General features: G+C 39.2%; 1 protein-coding gene across 2 annotated transcripts in view; it reads right to left on the bottom strand.

The window, feature by feature from the left end:
• LOC110841283 (irregular chiasm C-roughest protein-like) overlaps positions 1 to 9,474 on the bottom strand; it is a 302,701-nt gene extending 293,227 nt beyond the window's left edge. For both annotated transcript variants that reach the window (XM_087352626.1, XM_022086681.2), the window contains exon 1: positions 8,876 to 9,474. The gene's annotated coding sequence lies outside the window, so the exon portion shown is untranslated. The remainder of the gene's footprint in view (positions 1 to 8,875) is intronic.
• Positions 9,475 to 22,492: the final 13,018 nt, after the last annotated feature.

Raw genomic sequence — 22,492 nt, 5'->3', positions numbered from 1 at the left:
GGAAACTACAGTACTAAAACATTTAATATTCAAAATTAATAATTTTTTAATCGTATTGACATTGGTCAGTTCCTCCTTAAGCCATGAAGTGGACATAAATCTACTGGAAAAAGGCATAGAAAGGAGAATTTACATTAATTTTCTTGTCTAAATATGCTACAGTTTTATTTATGAGCATACCCAGCGCTGCCTCTAATTTTGTAACGCCTACACCATCTAGTTCACCCAGCCCACACACACATTGTTTACCGGAAACATTTTCCCAAGGGTAAAGGTAACCCGAGCTTCATACTAACTACCCACACAGGGCCCAAAGTCAGCAGTGGTTGAACTTTACTTCCATGTCCTCCACTCCCCTTTTCCCCTTACGTTATGGTGCTAAGCAACTACGAGCCCGTCCTTATCGTCTTACTTCTGCACAGCATGACATGTTTGCTCTGAACCATAGGGTCATTGGCGGAATTATTAATCGGGGAATATTAGTAAATTGATGATAACTAGTTTGAGTACGTAACAATTCTAAAATCGATTATCGTCGTGTATTTCTGAGTACTATCTCGGCATTCACATGAAGTCACTAATCTCAGTCAGAATAAACCTAAGTCGGCCGGGGTTCGAACTGAATACCACAAGAATACAGCATATAAAGCGTTGCCACTGCTTCAGTCTGTTTCATCGTAAAAAAATTATTGAATGAGGAAACACAACAAGAAAACATTTTTTTATTCAGCTGAATATTTTAAAGGACATTCTTGGCAGGTAAAATTGCTCTTATTTTGATGTAATATGTGTAAGATGGACACCAGTATCGATCTGCTTGACTGTAGGTATACTCTGTTTTTTTCTTTGTAGGCCTTACATGCAGCACAGGAACTCATTTAGTTATTGCACTTCAATTATGTTGAATATTGTTTGTCTATTGCCCGAGAGTTTCAGGAATGGACCTCGTCCAGTCTGAAAATAATTGGATATCATTATACTGACAAACGGTTCTTACTTTTAATACTGAAGTAGTACATGACCCGTCAAGACTGACGGAATGAAACATGTTTTGTTGAACAATAATACAGTTTATTGATGCACCATCTTCGCAGACAGAATTGAAATTTCGAAAGTTATAAACATTCTCTTTTTATGTCTTCGCGATGACTGAAGCCACATTCATGTTAAACGAGCCAACACAAAGCAGACCGCCTGACTCCAGAATCTAGCCACATGCGCCACACCCCACATAGGCGCCACCAAAGCCTGGTTTACAATTCTTGTTCCCAAAGTCGCCACCGTCAGAACATAATTTCAATTTCTACTGCATCACACGAACGGCGTACTCGATCAATTAAGAATGATGGACACTGGCTGTTATAGTAGCTACATAGCCTAACTGCTGATAGTGTCATTAAATAATCCACAAATAAATATAAATATTAAAATATAACGGCAAACGCGAGAAACGGGGCTTCGTTTGTTCTGTTGTTGTCAACTTATTAATCAGTGTAGCTTGACGGGTTAAATTTGAATTGCAACAAGTTATAAACGCGCCAGGTAGTACTATTACACACAGGACAGGGAGACAGCTTTTGGAGGAATTATGACTATTTTATGAAACCGTCAAGAGCTTTTCAATGAAATGATGCTGGGATGTCATATTTTTCTCTTCTGTTCGCATTTTAAGTACGTCCATATGTTGACAGCAAGTTGTCGAGGTAACATTTTTCGATTTACGCTGCTCATGGCGACTTGTATGAATATGGCTGGCTTCTGGAATGTCGCCGTGTAGTTTGATATATATCGACCGACGTTTCAGAGGAACAGTAAAATCCTTCGAAAAGTCGATCAGTAACCACTAGACTACATTGTGCAAGATCCACACAAGCTAGTCATCTTTACAGGTAACATTGTTTTACGCTTAGATGGCCTACTGAAATGATTTTTACCGATCACAAACCCTTTAGATATTGCACATTAACAATGATAGAGTTTCGGCACTCATAAAAATAAATGCTTTTGTAAGCAGACAGCATTCCCCGTAATTAAACTGATCAAAAGAAAGGAACAGTATCAATATATGTGTGGCATTACTTATGCTTCTAAAGACAGTAATAATAATTCATTGCCGCATATTGCCATACAAACACTTGTTACATGTTATCCATTTTTCCTTGACGATTTTGCAATTTCTCATACCGTGTTGCTGCAATTGCCAGTTAGAGATTTAAATAAATAACTGTTATAACACTTTATCAGGACAATATGTAACTGTTCATCTCTAAAAGATCGAAACATCCGTTAAATATAGGCCTACAAGTTGTGTATTGTCCTGACAGTGTAATAAAAGCTACTTTGTTAAACTTGTTGGCTGTCAAATTCAAACATGTTACAGTTTAATCCACAAGGTCACCAAGAGACTGGTTACGTACTCAGCAAATTCATATAGGCTATTTTTCTTTGGTGAACGGAGTTGTGGCTAAATAATTTTTAATCTTCCGTCTGCCCTATGAGCAATTTAATAATTTCCATTACAACCAATATTATAAAACGTAATTTCAGTTAATAATACAGAATTATTATAAGACGAAAGATAAAATAAATCGACATGGATTCAGAAGGAATTTCATAATAACCTGTCAACTGCCGACATTTTGGAACACTGCATGATGGAAGAATTTGAACGACGAATCGGATGAGAAAGGACCATTTGTCTCAGGATTCAATCCAGAGACTCCATTGTGACGCTTCACACCTGGGTTAACTCACGAGGCCCTGCGTTTGATGTGGTGCAGACACCTGCAACGCTTTTAGAAGGAAGAAAATTGTACGTAGGTCTACAAGGAAAGATAAAGAACTGTATTCTTCCTGTGTTGAAAACACCACAGCATGAAGACGGAATATGAAAAGCGGATCTCGATGTATTCCTAATCTGTGCACTAGAACTTACTAAGCGGTTGGAGGTTTAACGTATCCATTGGACTGGAAACTTCGTCGGTTTCACAGCCAGTCTGAACACAGTGACGAAGTATAAGTAACTTCCATAACCCTGATGGGAATTGAACCGTAATAGCACAGTCAGTAGTAAGTCAGCGACTGATTCATTTCGCGTCACACACTTCATATAGGAATGCTAAAAATGCATAATTCGGTTTGATACGAAACGAAATGATATAAAATTCCGGCATTCGAATCTCGATCAAAAGATCGGTTATCCTGGCATCTTTTCTGTTGTCTTCATGTCATCGCAGCAAATATTGGGATACTACTTTAAAATAGGTCACTAGTGGTTCATTCTGCAGTCTTTCCAAATCATTAACATACTTTTAGTGTAAAATAACTTGTTCAGAGAATAAACGTCGTTAGACAACACAGTACTCGATTAATAAAAGCACAAACACATTTCACTGTCATCGCGAAAATTCAAACATGGAATCGAATCGATATTAGAACTTAATAATCGATCACAGTTGGATCATTTAAAAAAATGTTTGGCAATAACTTCATGAAGCAGAGTCCTTGAGGAAGTAATACGTTCTCGGGTGGTCCAGAAATTCACCCCAAGGTGTTTTACCGTGGTCATAAAAGTCCACCACAGCCGTCTACCCTCAGCGGCCAGATGAATGCCACACACCCCATTCTTTAAGATCCGCTTTAATATTAATTCCCCATCTGCGCTCAGGTGTTCCGAATAATCAATTTCCTTGACCTCTTCACACAGAAATATTCATATAATATTTTCACTTTCACTTTGAAGCATTAATTGAAACAGGTTAATTGTATCTCACGTCCTCCCCTCCCACACAGTCACTACTTGTCATCATGCTTTTCTCAAATCTGCTGTCGTACTGCAGTACCTCTCGGTAACCCCCATCTGCCCCCTTCCCGCTCACTCCCGGTCACCATCCCTTTGAATGCCCTTTGAATTGCCTGTCGTTTGGCAATGACATTAGCATGTCTTGTATGAATAGACATCGTAATCTATTAGTTAATTGGTTCCAAGAGCAACTTTAAGGTGTGAGAAGTAGCGAACTCTTACAGAAAACAGAAGCGACGTACATTTTACCTTTATTTAATTAAATTTAAAATCCAAGTCGTAGTGAGAAAAACCTTTATATACCGCTAGAACCATTCACGTGTACACTTACAGTTTATCCAATTGCTTTATAAATCATGATGTGCGACGAGTATATTCTATTTCGCAGGAACTTATTAGCATAATATTACAATTTGTATAAGATTCCACGGCGATTTTGGAGGTAATGGATCCTCCGAAAATATTCAGAATTCAAATTTTATGCAGATAATAAACTTGCGCATGAACTGTAAGAGCGTAACTCGGCTGAAAATTTGTGAGAGGCTTTCTTTATTTGATGGCAGACATACACCGAAGAGAAAAGAAGTGATGATACAAAGACAAGAAATAGGGTGGAAGTAGTTTGCCCTGCGTTACATGATTTTCACGCATCACGGCCTGTTTTTAGAATGACCTGTAGTTATATGGGACTGTGCAAGAACTTCGCTGTCTCCTACGTTAATAATTTGGTAAGTTTTTGTGGTTTCGTGCTATATAGTTCATCGCAAAACAGCTCAGAGCAGATCACATTCCGAGAGTGCTTGATACAGTTAGTTCATAATATTTTATCTTCTACCATGCTATTTACTAGCATGTTCCTGTTTTGAACGGGTGTAAAACTTGGTCTCTCATACTTAGGGAAGAACAAGTGAGGATTCTGGTAACAAGATGCTGAAGAGAAAATATGGACATGAGAGGGAGGAAGTAATATGAGGTTTGAGATAACTGCACAATTAGGCGCTTCATAATTAGTAACCTTAACTATAGGAGAGGTGCAAAATTCATAGACCTTTCGGTCGGAAAACTTGAAGGTGAGAGACTGCTTTAGGGACCTAGACATATACGGGAATAGCCTGTAATATTTAAAATTTCTGTCTTCTGACTTGTTCCGCCGTGTAGCCTGGTAGATGTCAATCAACGTTGTAGAGGTCATCCTGCCTCCGTCACCAGGGTTATCATCGCCCTGATTATGGAGGCAGCAAGGAACTCTGAAACATCGGTAATCATCTACCAGACTACACGGTGCAACAATCCAGATGACAGCAGTCTTCAGACTCACCGCCATGAAAACTTCAAATCCTACATAGCCTGTAATATTAATATGAATCTGTAAAAATTAAGGTGTGAGAATGTTCACTGGATCAGTATGGCTTAACACGAGGGCCAGTGGCAGACTCTTGCAAACACGGCAGTGAACCCTGTGTGTCCCATACGCATTCATTTCGTGGTGTTTCAGCACAGGAACGTTTACATTTGTAACAGTCTCCTTCTGTGAAATACCACAACTAAATAACTGTTCAAAGGAGGGGTCCTGTGATACAACATCCTACACCTGATTCATTATCAGAAATGAGTAATTTGTTGACTTCGGTTTATAAACATCGACGGAAGACAAAAACAGCTTCGAGGCGATGTCGACAAATTGCACTCAGCAGTCTGGAACGATGTGTAATTGTCTTTAAATCCCAAAATTCATCGTTTTCTTGTTTTGTGTTAGAACAGTCACTAGCATGCTCAGACAACATTACAAATGAATAGGAATACACACTCTTTACTACTGTAAGACTCCCCACCAAGCGAACCAGAGTTCAATACCCGGCCAGACGATGTGGAATTTTTGGTTGTCAAGTTGGCTTGAAGCAGGTTTTCTTGGAGTTCATCTCCCTCGGCGTGCTTACTCTGCCAGCTGTTCGCCTTGCCCAACAGTATAGGCGTAAAGCAACGGATAAGCCAAGTTTCGCGGTGGTTTCTATCAGAAATAAACGGAAAAAGTAAGAATTTAAGAGACTGCACGCCTTAGCAGTTTCTCAAATCGAAGCCGGAACTATACCTGTAAGAAACCTAACGAATCAGTTCATCACAATTTCATTTTATATACTGTACACGAGACGTTTTTTCACTTCTTGCCGTATTGAATCTCATTTTGTCCATAATTTTCTGACCATTTAATTTATTGACGTCGAATTCTAGCGCGTCTCGTATTTCATATAATTCAACGTAGCAGAGTTGTCACTAAGCAACAAATAGTCACTCGGCTAGTCAAAGAATGGACCAGTGGACCCTATCCCGAGCCAGCTGAATCTAATCTTCCCATTTACACGTAGGATGTCATCCAAGTGTTCTGTTTCCTTGAACATTTCGCTGTCAGAGCGTTAATGAACTCTGGTTACCCATTCACAGCATGTTCTTAGCTACGTTATTGGCAACAATCTGATATGCACTTTAGCAACAGAAGAAAGGATGACTCTGGTGGACCCACTGTTTCAGCTGCAGTACTTGGCAAAGCTCCCACCGAGTGGAATGAGGTCAAAACCTGGTTCATCCACACGTTACCTCTGGACAGAGCTAGGACAAGTTTTTATCGAGGTTTTGCCCATCATACACAAAATTCTCCGTTATTAGAAATGGAATTGACAATATTCTAGCTAATACAACTAGAAACAATGTGGTAAAACTGGTGCGTTGTTAAAAGTTTTTGAATTAATGTCAATGCGTTTGGCTTAAGATCCACGTCATAGGTTAGAATAATCATTTAATCGTGTTCATAATTCTGAGTACAGATGTATGTTACTTCTGTTTCGGTCACGAACTGAAGAAACGTTTTAACGTTTCCAGTGGCCGACAACTAAAACTCTCCTGCTCGAACCAGTGACGTCCTCTGATGAATATGGATCATCCGACATTTTTAAGCAATTATTTATATCCGGTCCCTTCACACGTTTCGGCTGGACATTTCACGAATTGTAAATCCAAACCTGCAGATCTCCATAAGCTTTGCCGAATATCTTCCTCCTCGAGAACGATGTTTCTGAACTCGGTTTTACAGTGTAATATAAGGGGCTTTTATCGTACTTCTCTGTTAGCGTTAGCTCCAACTGTAGGGATTCTATTGTTTTGCCGAATCTTACCATTAATTAAAAGACAGACGAATATACGAACATGTTTGCACGTTTTAAGTGGGCTACTAAATGCAGTTATGCGTGGTGATTATGTAATTCATGAATGTAATTAAACCCATGAAACAGATTCCTTGAGATACCAACGCTAGCTTTGCTCAACTACTCGGATTCCCCTGTATTTTATAGAACCCGAAAGATTATTACCGTGTTCACAAGTGCCAGTCACTGATACCGATCCTAAGCAAGATGAATCCAATCCTCACCCTTAACTCTATTTTCGTAAGCTTAATTCGGACCAGAATTTTAGCTGTACTAATACAGACACGTACTAAAGTAAAATTCTAGTATCACATATCACTGTGATGACTACAAAGGATTCTCATAACTTCTGTAAAAAATAATGTATTTGTTTAAACAAACTATTTCATGTTAACAATTAAAAATAGATACTTTATACATTTTAACGATGTAAATAATAATTTTTACGGATTATGGTTGGCCAAAACGTTGCAGCCTGCAAACCGGTTCCTATTTAATGTCTTCGTTCCTTAAGGCATGTTCAGTGAAATTTCGTATATCTGTAAAAAAAATATTGCCTTAGGCTGTAATCATCTTATTTTTAAGCGTAATACGATGTGGGTATTTTATTATTCTGCGATGCCTATCAGATGAACCTAAACCATTTTAATTTCTGATGTATAATTTCATTACATAATATGAAAGTTGCCGGCACTAAAAAGTTGATACAGTTGATACAGCGTGATAACAGAAAGTCTGCTGTGACAGAAGCCAGACACTCGAATTCGAGTCGATTAATTCCTTATCTGACTTCAGAACTTCATAACTCCGGAATGTTAAAAGACAGTCGTGTTTCGTAATTTGCCCTGCGCCCTCGTTGAATTGTTTTGGTTCTACCGGAATGTGTTTTTGCTGGAATTATCAGCTGCTATATACACCTCACGACCTGTGACCATAAAGCGACTAAAATCTGATGAAGCAGTATCCACGATAATCTGTAGCTCGAGACACGCGCGCCCTGCTTTTACCAAATCCTCGGACCTGTAACTTATCTAGATTTCTCCATTAAATGCGTGTCATGTTTTCTACGTACCTCATTGAACCTCATCATCCTGTGTTATTTCCGGTTTATTTAATGACGCTTCAAATTAAATGACGATTAGTCAATGATGAACTCGAAATTGTACAGAAGGAAAGGTCTGATCTAATTTACGGGACCAGAATTCTTCCCTAATGGAGTCTCTGTCACTATAGTCGGTCTCGAGAACGAGATTTTAAATCCAAAATACATGCCTTTCTTACATTTGATATAACGTTATTTTTAAAACAAAACCTACCCGCAGTATTCAATATTTCATCCACTGTTAACATTGAAATTTCCTTTACATAACATTCTTAGCTATTATAACGGCTTACTAGATACGTCTATCGTCTGCTTATATGTACACCAAGTTAATTGATTCTGCATTTCAGGCTTGTTTTCCCCTCTTTACAACCAGCATTATCCTTTGCTACGTATTTTAAATTCTGCCACTTTGATAACATGTTTGTGATATCGAAATAATGAGCGCATGCGCCCTACAAAATAATTATGACACTCTTCTACTACTGCTGCTGCTTCCCAATGCAAGAACGATGACGAATGAAGTAAAAGGGTGAATCATACTGAAAAGTAACCCCCCAGTCATGCTCGTGGCCAATATAATTTGCGATAACTGCAGATAGGGGGTGAGGCGGCCAGTCCATTCATATCTTTGTGGAAGGGGTGAAAAAGGCAACATCAGCGGTTCCGTGTTGTCTGACGGTGCCAGAGCAGAGCACGAGGCAGGAAGCAATTCCGCTGTTGCTGGATGGCATTCCCCTTGTGTCAGTGGAGATGATTATTGATTGTACTTACCGTCGTAGTTGCGACGTTAGTACTCCCTCCAACAGCCAAAAATATCGTCGTCTAAACGTTCCACACTTTCACGAATACACATGTAAGAAATTCAGCATACCATTTCTCACCTCCGGTGTCTGATTTCCTTTGGGTATGCTTGTGGTCATTCAACAGTGTAATAACCTCAATGCATAAAATAAACTGAAACCTTCCATCAAACGAACAATAAACACAACCGCGAGAGAGTAAAAAAAATAAAAATAAAAACTGCCTTGGCGTGAGGATGCGCAGCGAGAGCGGAGCTATATAAATTTCTATCGATCGTGTGTATGGGGCTTACATTTTCTATCCTCTACTCAATGAGTCACACACCACACTGACACTTGCAACCAATATTTCTTCTAGCTTCTCTTCACTGAAACTGTTTTAATTCACCACGACACTCACCCCCTCTCCCTGTCAATGTAATCTGTGATACGATTTGTGTGTCACCACGCTTGCTGACAGCAGCACTTCGGTTGCTGGCTCGCTCTGCTCTGCTCTGGCTTGCTTATGCAAGCGCTTCAGTGCCAACCCTGAGCTCGCAGCAGCAAAATCTCGACTGGACTGACTGGGGTTTTCGTTCCAGCTTCGTCCGCCTGACGCTAGGCTGCCGCTCTCTCGCTCACTCGTTCGGCTCCGGCCCTCGCAGGGTCTCGGGAAGCCCGCACTAGTTCGTTCCCTCTTCGTCGTCGACGTCCTCCACTTCGACGCCGACGTCGGTCGCGGTCGTTGGACTGTCTACCTGCCTGTTTATCGTTGCGCGCGCTCAACTACTCTCTCTTCCTCACACACTCTTTCTCTCTCTCTTCAGTATTCCCGCAACTGGACGGAACCCGACCGACCAACAGAGCGATGGACAAGTAGTAGTTACTCTAGTAGTGGACCCTGTAGAATGTTGATGATGGTTTCTTCTCTTCTCATTTCATCTACTCTCTCTTCTCCTGATGCTGGTCTAGAATCGACTCTGGACCTGCCTTCCAGGACCAGGTGACCATTCGCAGTTTATCTTCCACTTCGCTAGAGCAGTAGCATAGTAAGTGTTGGTGCAGTGAATGCAAAATAACAGACGACAAATAGTCTCCCTGATGATGGAGGCAGCAAGGACCTATGAAACGTCGGTAAATTTCTACCAGACTACACGGCGCAAGAACATTTTTACTCTTTCAATTTTGACAGTCGGTGGAATTTTCGGACATTGACTTTTACACTGCACTGTATTTTGTAAACCAGTGGAACTATTAAACACCAGCGAGCACTAATTCTACAGCCTCATCGTAACAATTTAATATCCGATAGTGTCGCTACGTGGTCTTGCCCTCCATCCCACGTGTGTATTTGTTACGGTCATGGAATCTGGGAGTGGCTTGTGTCCACTGTATTTGTGTAGCTTTATTTACCAGTCTCATTTGTTTATCGTCCCGTTACAATGTAATACTCTTCATTGTTATTTAACTTCTTGTTCATGACGTTCATCTCTCTCTTCATGTATGGAAAGTAATACATCACGTGTTATATATATATAGCATCATCAAAGCGTTTGGGTTTGTCCTATCCGGAGAAAACATACGTTAATTCGCAAATGCATGGCTGCTTGTATTTGAAATTTGTTGTTAACCGCATGGCGAACTTCTTGTAATTCTCAGTTTTGTCGTTTGGAACGTTGAACTCTTTGACATAAACACGCCTTTCTGCAGAAATACTATTTCTTGGTGGCTGAAAGCTGAGAAACATTTGGGGTGCGGAAGAAGCCTTTTCTCCTGGATCAATAACGCTTAGGCTTTGGAAACTCATGTGGAGGTCACGAAAATGAATTTGCTCTAAATTGTTAAGGCTTTTTTTGCCATTTTCCTTGTGAATGGATAATACAAGAATGGTTTGTGGAAGTTTTCATATTGGCACACAAGACGTTTGAATAGGGCCTTTCTGTTGAGAACGTACGAAGAATAAAACTGAATTGGAAATGATGAGTTTGAGTCTTTGTTTCCTCTTGCAAGCTAGGCTGAATCAAAAACCGGCCTTGCTAAGCTTTCGAAAAAACATCGTTTTAAATATCTGTGGCTGTTTATGAAACAAGCACTCTTCGCTGAGCGCATTACATACCCTACATCCCCAAACATATAGGTCCTATACCCGTACGTTCCACAGTATTTGCTGTTGAACACAGCTCAGGTGTATGGATAGAAAATAGTGTAATTTTCTAAGATGCAAGTCCCACTTCTGCGGACAAAGTATCTCCTGGCGAGCCACGTCTCATAAGAAATGGGAAGAAACAAGATAGCTGCCTTCATCTTCCAGACCAACCCCCTTTCTGCTTACTACAGTGACTATTGACTTTTTGTGCCGAGACCGCCACAACCATCATCCCTCGCTGTCAGTCAGCCACCTGGTAGTCCATCCATCTGCCTGTGCGTTCATCCTTCACTCAGTTGTGTAACGTATTCATTCAGTCACTGGTTATGCGCCTCGTCGTAAAAACTTCGTCATTTCATGGATAGCCATTTAAGATCGTCGCGGCTTCGTGCCCCTTATTCTGTGTTCGCCTCCTCCTTAACATTGGAATCCACGGGCTGGTTTTAATGAGGGGGTGATGCAGAATTACGACATACGGTGGGAAATTTCTTTGAAATAATTTAAGATTGTCTTTCCAAAAGAAATAATGGTTTTGTTACAAGTTGCGAAAATTTATGTTGAAGTGGAATGGAAATCGACGCATTTGTTTGTAGTAGTAGCCCTATGTTTCTCCAAGACGTCAGTATCTATCTACAAGTCCTCACTGCATTACTACCCAGAGGACATCAATGATGAGATAATTTAAATTTGTAAAAATTATACCTAATTTTATGAACTTTTTCAAAAATACATGGCATTATTTTAATTATGCCTAATGTTTCAGTATGTACAAATAACTTCTTGAGAGGTCTCAAAATAACAGAGACCTTAGTTTAGACAAAGTTCGAAGATATCTGTAATACAAAGACGAAATATGCATGAAGAAGTAAATGAACCAAGGTTTACACGTATAATGTACATGTTACAGTGGGCGTGAAAATTTACTAAAGTTGAAATGGAACCTGAAATTACTATAATATTAAATACAACGTGCACTACATTATAAAAATAGACAATTACGACGTCACATTTTAATAATTAAAAAATACCTAATAGTATGTACAGGTCATTGTAGGATCCTGACCCGCATGCGTGTATGTTGACTTTCGAATGTTTATTATTCCATCGTGTGAGTCTTTTTAGCAGAAAATTCGTTTCTCTACTGGATACTGGGAACGACCCGTTCTTCAAGTGCCTGAGCACTGCGGGTCCCAACTTTTCGTTGGCTCGATCTATGGACATTCGGTAGGACTCCTTGGACGAGGGATTGGCCCGTCGCAATGCCTCGACCTGTACACAGGACAGCACAACATAGAAAAACGCGGACAAACATCCATGGCTTGAGTGGGATTCGAACCCACGGTCCCAGAGACCAAGAAGCACAAGGCCCACACCTCAGACCGCGCGGCCAATTGTGACCCCACTCATTTCTCAACGACACCAAAATATCAATATTAAATACACATAAACTACAGAAAAGGAAATATTAGAATAAAATGTGTTATTCTGATTTATTTATTAGAAAATCAGACAAGTCTGTAATCAAAACATGGTTTTAAAGCACCGAAAGAGGACACAGCTGTTTTCTATTCAGTTTTAATTTTTTTATTAAACCACCTAATCCTCTCACGTAGCTCTTATTCTAGCCATATGCACCGCAAGCGATTATATAAATTAATATCTGGAAAACCAATCGAATTTGTGCGCTGTTTTGGGGAGTTAAATTCTAAAATTTATCTTCTGCATTTCAGGATCTTTTGCCATTATAAAATAACTAAGCATCTCTGCCATTTATACTAGTAGTATATAAGTAGCTTCTTGAGCTTATAATTGACTTTTGTTTATGATAATGAATTATAGTACACCTGATATCCTAACAAGTGGTGAGAATATTTGAAACGAATAATCGAAAATTATTATCATAAAAATATCTTTTGTCATGAATAAGTCGAGATTTGGAGTTTATAAGGCGGTAACTGTTTCTGCTTTGTTACGCCTGTGACAGTCGTTTGTCAAAAATGTACCCCCACCCCCATCCATTTTTAGGATAGAAGACCGAATATGTATTTCCCCCTTTCGATCTGAAAAAGAAGGAAGATACGTCTTTAAAAACATAGTAATTTTTTTTTAGGGTTTTAAGATTGTAAAAACTTAGACTGAAGGCAATGGATAAAGGCTAAAGCAAAGAAATTAGTAATATAATACCATCACCAAAGACACTCAGAGAAGAACCTACAAGACAAGCCATAAGACCGCAATCCGAGAAAGAGCATTCCTGCTTATGCTTTTATTACATGTTTATAAATTATAGGGTATCATTCTGTGTGAATTTCGTTTTCATTATAGTTCGTTATCCCAGTGTAAGTTTATTGGTTAAAAAACGTTATAACATTGTAAACTATGTTTGTAAAGAGCTAATGTAAAAACTCGCAAAAGGTACGAAAAATCGAATTTTTCAGTCCTATATTTCACTAAAAGTCTTATATCTCTTGTTCTGAATTTTTAGTGGTTTTCCTCTCACGCTGGTCTTCCTTCGTTCCGTCCGATTGGTCGCTTAATTCCACCAGTTTTCATCCAACTCTATTCGGTTTGTACAAATTATCGTAAAAGAACAGGACACATAAACACTTAAATAGAATAGCGTCGCAAATATTGAAATGTCGCATCGAATTATCGACTTATTTTCCTAATAATCTCTAATTAAAGTGACTCAAGCGCACCTGTTTGCATTCCATTGTCACAGTGGCGTCTCTGCCGTCGGGGAAATGTGTTGAGATCAGAATTAATTTTGACTTGCTTTACAGTACTGAACATAGCCGCACCAATGTTTAACACTCCTGCTTCGTATGCTATAGACTCATGTTTCAGAATCATGTGAGTGAATATGGAGCAACGGTGAAAGAAAACCCTGTCCCTGTGTCACGTTATCCACCGCAAATCCCTACATGGACTGCCCTGGGAGCGAACCCAGGCCTCCGCGGTGAAAAGCCGGCAACTAACCGCCCGGGCACTGTCACAAACGGTCAACCGCATTTAAACGGAGACAAATGCCACTCATGCATGTTGCCGCTTCCTCAGTTTTCATTTAAAACAATTAGGGTCCAAACAGTCTTGGCGCTGACCTAGCCTTTTAAGTTTAATGCACTAGAAGACCAAAACTATAGAAACAAATGAAGAACACGAGCATCGTATCAATTCAAAACGAGATAAAGTTTACAAATGAGGTTAAATGAGTGTAGACCGTATTGGAAACTTTTTGCCCGAGTTACGATAACCAAGTGTCTTCAAAATCTGAAATTGTTTGTTAATAAACCGGAGATAATATAGAATAAAAAAGAAAGTTAGATGATAATTTAATTGTATTGCGTTTACGCTCATATCAAATTACGAGAGTTGCTGCTACGAGTTAAAGGAACCGTTAAAAGCAAACCAACGAGGAAGGATGGAAGGAAGGAAGGAAGGAGCAACTGGTTGGATGCAGCAGTGAGACAGAGATGGCCATAACCGTCTCTTTCAGGGGGTCGTTCAAATTGTTTGTGCTGGTCTGCAGCAACGTAGCACAATTGCACACGCCGAAACCAAACAGAATTAACCCAAAGCCACTGCAGGCTGTATGGTTAGCACTTCCACTTCGTGTTCTGTGGGTCTCCGGTTTGAATTCAGGGCAGGAGCGTGTTTCTCTTGGTTTTCCTTCCATCATTCCATGATGTGACTTCGAAATGCTTCCAACTTAAAATTCATAACGAGTCTACGGTATTTCATTCAGTGTTTTGTATCTTTAATGTTGACGCGGCGTAGTTTGAAACAAACACAACTAACACCATGAATCACAGTCCTTCAGAAGCTAATAATTACTCAGCTAGTCAATAAATTCCCCGCCTTTTACAGAATTCAAACGTTTATTATCTTATTCTTGTCCTGTGCCAACTGAATCCATTCCAAAGTAATCCTTTCCTATTTTGTTGATATCGATTTTAATATTATCCTCCCATCTGTATCTTGGTCTTCCAAGCGATCTCTTAAATTCGTACTTCCCAGACATGTGTTTTGTACGAATTTATAATCTTATTATTCGTACATGCCCCAGCCATCGAAAGAATCACTTTGATATCGAGCGTCACTACGTTTAGCGAGTCATGCAAGCAGATTTTGTTAAAAGTGAAAGAAACGTGTTCTCGCCGTGTTGATGATGAGGTTGTGGACGTCATGTTAATTGCAGTGACTAACTGGCCGGTCGGAAAGATATGCTCGCTGCGTAGACTACATAAACGGTTTTGATTAACGTGAATGGAATACTAATTGGTCACGGAAAATATGTTTGGATTTTTTGCCTACTTTCGTAACTAAATGCTAAAATAGACGGTTTATTTTCACAATGTTCACATTTGACTTTTTGTCTTTTGTCATATTATTCCTCTTGGACGAATTATTCCAATGAGTTCTGGCTGGCGAGGCTGATAGCAAGAAATGCAAACGGGGTTATGTTGCAGTCTGTCGGAGTCTGCGTTTGGCGGGACTGTATTTTTTATATTTTATTTATTTTACAAATGCATTGTATAAATTTTGTACGTTATTAAAAGTTATAAGGATAATGCTGCAATAAATTGTGTTACTGTTCAACGCAAAAATGTTTCATTCCCGTTAAGTTTGACTGTTCATACTACGCCAGTATATGATAATGGTCAGGGATCAATAAATGTTAGCGTATTTCACCGATAAAACAAAAATTGTACTCGCCAGGCATTTCCTGCCCCAGAGGAACCATCATGAACTGTCAAGGAACAGTTGGCTACAACGGACATGCCCAGACGAGAGGTAAATCTCTACTAACGACACGTGTAGGAAAAGTGGAAAATGAAACAAGACGACGGATCATTCACACGGGGACGAGAAAAGAAAAGGGGGACGACAAACTGTGTTTCGCTCAAACCTCTTTCCTGCATCCACATTCAGACATGTCTGGGTCGTGATAACAAAGGTTCTAATACCGGCGACAGTTACAAATTTAATTCCGACAACACTGGAGACATGAAAAGAGGGAGCTTAATATAATATTAACGAAGAAGTAAACGATTTTTTACTCGTCACTGACAATCAGACGAGTGGATTTTTGAGCCCTGAAAAAATCAATAGACCGATAAATCACAAAAGCTGTGTAGAAAATCAATACTCGGTTGAATCACAAAAAAATATTGAATAAAAATTTACTTGGATATTATCCATCGTCTAGTAAATATAAAACGTAAAACGACGTTTCGGAGATGGGAGCTCCGTCTTCAGCTAATCCCTATCTCCGGAGATAGGGATTAGCTCTATCTAGTGGGCCCAACTGTGTAGGAACCTGAAGACGGAGATAGAGTCCCATCTCCGAAACGTCGTTTTACGTTTTATGTTTACTAGACGATGGATAATATCCAAGTAAATTTTTATTCAATTGACTCTTCACCATCGTCAAGAAGTTTTAGATTTGATATACAAAAAAATATGTTGTATTAAATCTGAATGATTGTGACGATGATGCGTTATTTCAATGAAAAACTTCTTCGATATACATCGCTTTTAATATTAAGAACGACGTTTCGGAAACTGAAATCTGTCGACGTTTTCAGGCAAAACCTGCTCTCTTGGGCGCAGTCGATATTTGATAGTAAATTATCTCTCAAACTTCGTTACGGAAATCTGAGTATTAGGAAATTTGCTACCTCTATTGCGTGTTCCATTATCACTCTGAGATGTGGTAACGAAGTAGGCGTATGCAGTTTATGGACGTGGTATCATGTTAAGTGGAACGGGAGGGGACGCTTGTGACTACAACGCCTAGTTCCGACCTGATTTAATTATTAATACGGCGCGTCTTAAATATAATCGTAGGGAAATTCGTTACTTTACAGGGACTGGGCCTGTTGTTATGTTTAAAACAACCCTCCACCCTGTCCGTAGCAGTACCAGTGTGGTGAAACATACAGAGATCTCAAAAAACATGTATTCACAAGAAGATTTCTGTCTTCTGGGTTGACGGAGGCAGTATGACCTCTGAAATGTTGGTTAACATCGACCAGACTACACAGCGCAACAACCCAGAAGACAGAAATCTTCATACTCACCGCTGTGAAAACCTCAAATCATACGTTCAACGAATGAAATAATGGCATTTAAATAAACTAAACCGATACATACTTCAGCAATGAACTCATATTTTTTTTGGCCACCAATAACGTCTGCTTGCTCGATGCATTAGTAATCTTATTTTACATTTATGCTAAATCTCATAAGACAATCTGAATTAATCAATCTCACAGCAGGGGCTACAAATATTTCGTTATCTGCAGCTGATGGTGGGCGGCTTCCTGCAATTTGAGTCACTGTCAAATTCTCGAAGAAGATTACGGTTCATTGAAATTGTGGTTTACTTCCACTTGTGTCCAGACGCATAGGTTTGTTTTAGAACCAGATAGACTCGTAGTCCTCGTGTCTGTTTATTCTAACTTAAAAACTGTGTAGTAACGTATAAGAAACTGTCGACATTGCTAGAAAACAGTTTCGTCTGCGGATCCTTTCTTTACACAGCGTTCTTTCGAGTATAAATTGAATTCTGTGACTCTAACAGACAGATAATACTTACATTCCAAAAACACGCTCGCGCACACACTCGTTGAGACATGTGTGTATCTGTTTCAGCGTGTGTGGGCGCAAGTGTCAGTGAATTTATGTTGCTTATATGCAGATAATCATATCTTTATTTGTATATTTGCCATCTGTAGACAAATTAGAAAAAATATATTTTATGTTTTAACTGAGGAAAATTCTCAAGTTTCGACGTCGTCCGGCCTGCTTCTATATTTCAGTCACTTTTTTACCCTGATAATGGAGACAGCAAACACTTGTGAAATTTCTACATGGCTCTACAGCGTAACATCCTCGAGAACGGCCATCGTCATTCTCGCCTCCGTGAGAACTTGGAAGATCACTTAAACATTCTTCCCACTCATAAGAGAACTTCCATCTTTCTTGAAAATCTCTGCTCATCAAATTATTATAATTTTGTTCCTATAAGTTTTCGCTTCTGTCTTGTAACATTTGAAAATTCGATTAATATCTAATGATTTGAAATTATTACGTAATTATCGTTACCCGGTAAGATGTAGGTCCTGTGTCAGGTGATCAGTTATGTCGGAATTTACGAATAAATAATAATTGTAAAAGTCCTAGGACACACACTCGCACTCACGCACTCACCCACGCACGGACGCACGTTCATCAGCGGTGTGTAAATCTATTTTTTTACAGTAACTAACAAAACGAAATATATGTAGGTAGGGACGGTACATTTATGTTAACCAAACTAGCTGAGCTAACACGACTAATACGGTGAACATGGACGCTCCGCCCCCTGAATATAGGTCATAAAAGAACTCTTATTACTTTAGAAATGTTCGTAACGTAATTATATAAAGATGTTGGCATTTTTTACACGTCTGTAATTTTACAAGGTGAAGACAATTTAAAGCTTGATATAATCATTCAAGAAGTATTATTAAATACCACGGCTGAATCATCTAAATTACAGGCTCCCAAATTGCGGGTCGCGGGCCCCTTTTTCGTTTTTATCTTGTGCTTTTTGTGTTATGAAGGTCTTTGTACAGAATGTCTGGCAAGGCCTGCTTTTGATCATATCTTTTAGACTACAGAGAACCTAGATCTTACAAAAGAAGATGAGCCGTATCGTAGTAGATGACAATAGATTTAGTTAGTAGAGTCCCAGTGCAGTTGAGATTTCAGGTATAACAAATTACTTATTCCTTCTACGCAACCCTTTTTTATGAGGTTGGTTGTCTAACATTTTTTTATTTCACAGATTGTTTGCCTTTCATGTTGCGCTACTTTATTTGATGGTTTCTGAAAGTTATGATGGTCATTTTGTTTTATTAATTCGTTGACATTCTCTCTTACCAAATGGCGCGTGTAATTTTAATTTTTATATCTTAATTGGCTAATAGCCTTTTTTGGTGAATTTGGCAGAAATCTGGCTTTAGTCGCCGTGAAGATGTTTTCACATTTAATTCACTTTTTAATTTTTTTTTTTTTTGTAAATTATGTACGTTTGTTGCGACTTGCATGGATAATACAACAATAAATTCTTTTGCAGGAAAGATTTATTCCCGCCACCTTTGACTGGTCGTACGTCTCCTGTAGTGTAATATCAGGAAACTTTCTGAGGTTTGTCGTGTGTTCCTATAAAAGGCATAAATCCGGTAACCAAGGAGTGGGACAGCGTTATCGACTGAGCTGCATGAATCTCTTGAGCCAGGCTTAACAGAACCTTAGCGTATCAATCCCTTTGTCCCTGGGTAGTGATCCTGCTTGTATGTGCATAGACCTTCCACGGACAGGCTCCCAGGCTAGGAGGTATGTTACAGCAGTATTGTCTCCGCGAAATTCGTAGCAGGAACTACTTATGGAGTGATTTCTGCGCCTGATCCGTTGTTGGCTACAACGTATTTTTGTGTAAAATTGATTTACATAATATTTCCATGTAGTGGTCTGCCTAGAAAGATTAATAATATTTTTAGATCAGTGTTGTGCAATAATTTAGAATTATTTCTTCCGAAGTTGAAGATTCGAATTGTGCATGTGTCATTGTTGTCTAATTGAAAGGTCTAGCCAGGATACGGTTCTGTTATCTCGGCATTAATAGAGAACTCATAACTTCGAGTTGTTGCGTGTCCAGAGATTGCTAGTTTTGGAAACATTTGGTTTTGTGATGCTCGATACTTTTATCTGTATTTCAAAAGTTTCGTTTGGCATCCTTACTCAGTCTTTGGAACATATTATGTATCCAAGACATAGGCCAACTCGTAGATCTAGGTATTTGGTTTTAAGTGTCCAATGTCTGCTGTTAGCACTTGTCTCCTAGGCGTGACAGCTCTCGAAATTACGTTCCTGTGTTGTGATCTGCCTCTACAGAACAGCAATTTGAATACTGTATAAACGTACAGCGTTACCCCAAAATATCGGGATTGCTGCATTGAATAAGTGTATTCCCCATTGTCTCCATCCTTGAATACGGTCCGTATAATTCGAGATCTATGCTACTCCCGACTAGAAAGGAGGCTTTTCTATAGATGGAGCTTCCTTGCACACTCTGTTCAAGGTGTTTCAATTAAACAGCAGCCCGTAAATTCTCTTGTTGAATCTAGGGAATATAATGGGCATGGAGACCGGGTATTTGGCACAACATAACCATTGCAATGCAGAACTCTGTAATACAGAAGAAGATGTTTTGGTTTATCTATATATGGGACGAATCTTTGGTGTCTGTGTCTCTCGTAAGTCGTATGACCTTGTGACATTTTTATGCCCTTAAGCAACTTTTAAATACACTCCTATAAACACAACACTGTTGTCTTTCAGCATACAATTGCTCGTAAACAATAATGAGCAAAATATTAACAGTGATTTTATCACTGTGACCCGAAAATTACGAACAACACCATGGTTTAATTGTTCACCAAACAGTGATGCTACGCGATTAAAATCACATTTTTAAATCACAGTCTCACATAGCCTAAATCTGTCTGATATTTTTTTTGTTAGACCTATGTAGATCTTCGTGCTCCATATGCTTCTGTATCACTACTGTCACTTTTCCCCTCCCCCCTTCCAATTTGACACAATTGACTTAAACCCCGTCCATTTGACAGGTTCCGACGAATTAAAAATTTGTAATGAAAAGCTGGGCTCCCTTCCCCAAATAGAATTATAGTTTTTCGACAGTCATAATTTGCAGTCATACATTAATTTCTACGCATACATCACATAACCTCATTTCATCGCCTACACGCATTTCAATAAATTTATATATTTCTATACATTACGATTTCAGCGTCTAGTGTTCACTTTCGGCTGCCAGATATCGATAAAATTGCAACCATGCACACGGCCAGTGCTGCCAATTGTTCTTCATCAGTAATTAAAATCACTCCAAACGCAGATGAAGCCCCAGTCACTGTTTAAAATTACAGTGATCACTAGCGAACCGTCGCAGGTAAACCTGTGATCCGGAAAGAGCAGTTTATCTCATTACTACTCTGAAATCTTTCAAAGAAGCCAATAACCAGTGGCCATGCAGCCGTAAGTGAGTTCATGTACACACTCGAGATAATCCACGTAGGATTTGTGGAGGACCCATCTGACAGGAGCAGCAATTCCTGTTGTTCCCTTAGTTCAATTCATAGTTATTCCAATATTCCCTTCATATGTGAAGTTTGAGGTACTCAGAGGAGGCGAGTATGAAGATGGCTGACTTCTGGGTGGTGTCGTGTAGTCAGGTAGAATACAGCCAACGTTTCAGAGGTCCCTGCTGCCTCCATCATCAAAACGTCTACCCGTGATGATGGAGGTAACAAAGACCTCAGAAACGTTGGTAAATTTCTACCAGACTACATGGCACAACAACCCAGAAGACAGATATCTTCGTGTGCACCGTCTTGAGAACTTCGAATCCGACGTGTCAGATGTGTTTGCTGCCTCCACCAATACAGAGGAAAGAACCCAGCAAAGAGCAATATTTCTTCCATATGTTTACAACGTGGTGACATTTCATTTATTTTTTTTTTCCAACACGAAAATAAATACATATCATATTAAAATGTCATGAATATATTTAGCTTAACACCAGACAAGATTTTACGTTCTCACGTACAACGGCTCACGATGTTTGGTCATAGAATAAAACATTTTTAAATATGTAATAGGCCTTAGGTCTAACGTTCGCTTCTACTACGATTTGGTGTCAATCTGAAACAATCACTCTCTCTGATTTTGTGCCTCATAATTCTGCTCTTTCAAACTCTTTCTTGATTCATATTAGATGTCTACATATTTACATATATAATCTTAATTTAGGCAACGCTTTATTCAGTTCAGTTCAAAATCGTTTATCTTCCCAACTCGTTCATAACAACATGAAATGAGTAGTTTAAAAAGCTGTCTTTGGTTTACTTATTATTTTCAGTACATGTGAAAATTTTATCATTCGTCCTAAGAAAATAACACGAATGAATAATGTTTGAGGGAAAAATATTAAGGAGAATATTTTAAACGAAGGCAAGGAAAGTAGCAAGAGGACTCGTAATAGATAAGGAGGACGAAAATCCAGTATTCATTCGGTATACGGAGCTTCCTTATACCGTCAAGTTTCATCAGCTATGATACAAAATCTCCCGTTGCTGTAACAAGCGATCACAAGAAACATCTCAGACCTGCTGAATCGGATATCGATACCCAGATCCATCCCTACGGAGATTTTGGTAGATAATTCTGTGCTGATTCAGAGCTGTTGGTTCAGAAAATTTCTCTGGTCTGATGTAAATGAAACTGCACTGGGGAAAGTTTCTATCTGGATTCTCTCATTCTGCTTTCCATCTGATTCTTATCGGCTGCCGTTTAGTTTTATTTCTGCGTATTGTTCAATGCGAAACCGTA

Source organism: Zootermopsis nevadensis, unplaced genomic scaffold (genome assembly GCF_977971745.1).
Source record: "Zootermopsis nevadensis isolate Lab colony 2312 unplaced genomic scaffold, Znev_1.0 Znev_ptg000021l, whole genome shotgun sequence".
NCBI lineage: Eukaryota > Metazoa > Arthropoda > Insecta > Blattodea > Termopsidae > Zootermopsis > Zootermopsis nevadensis.
This window is presented reverse-complemented; position numbering and strand designations above follow the sequence as displayed.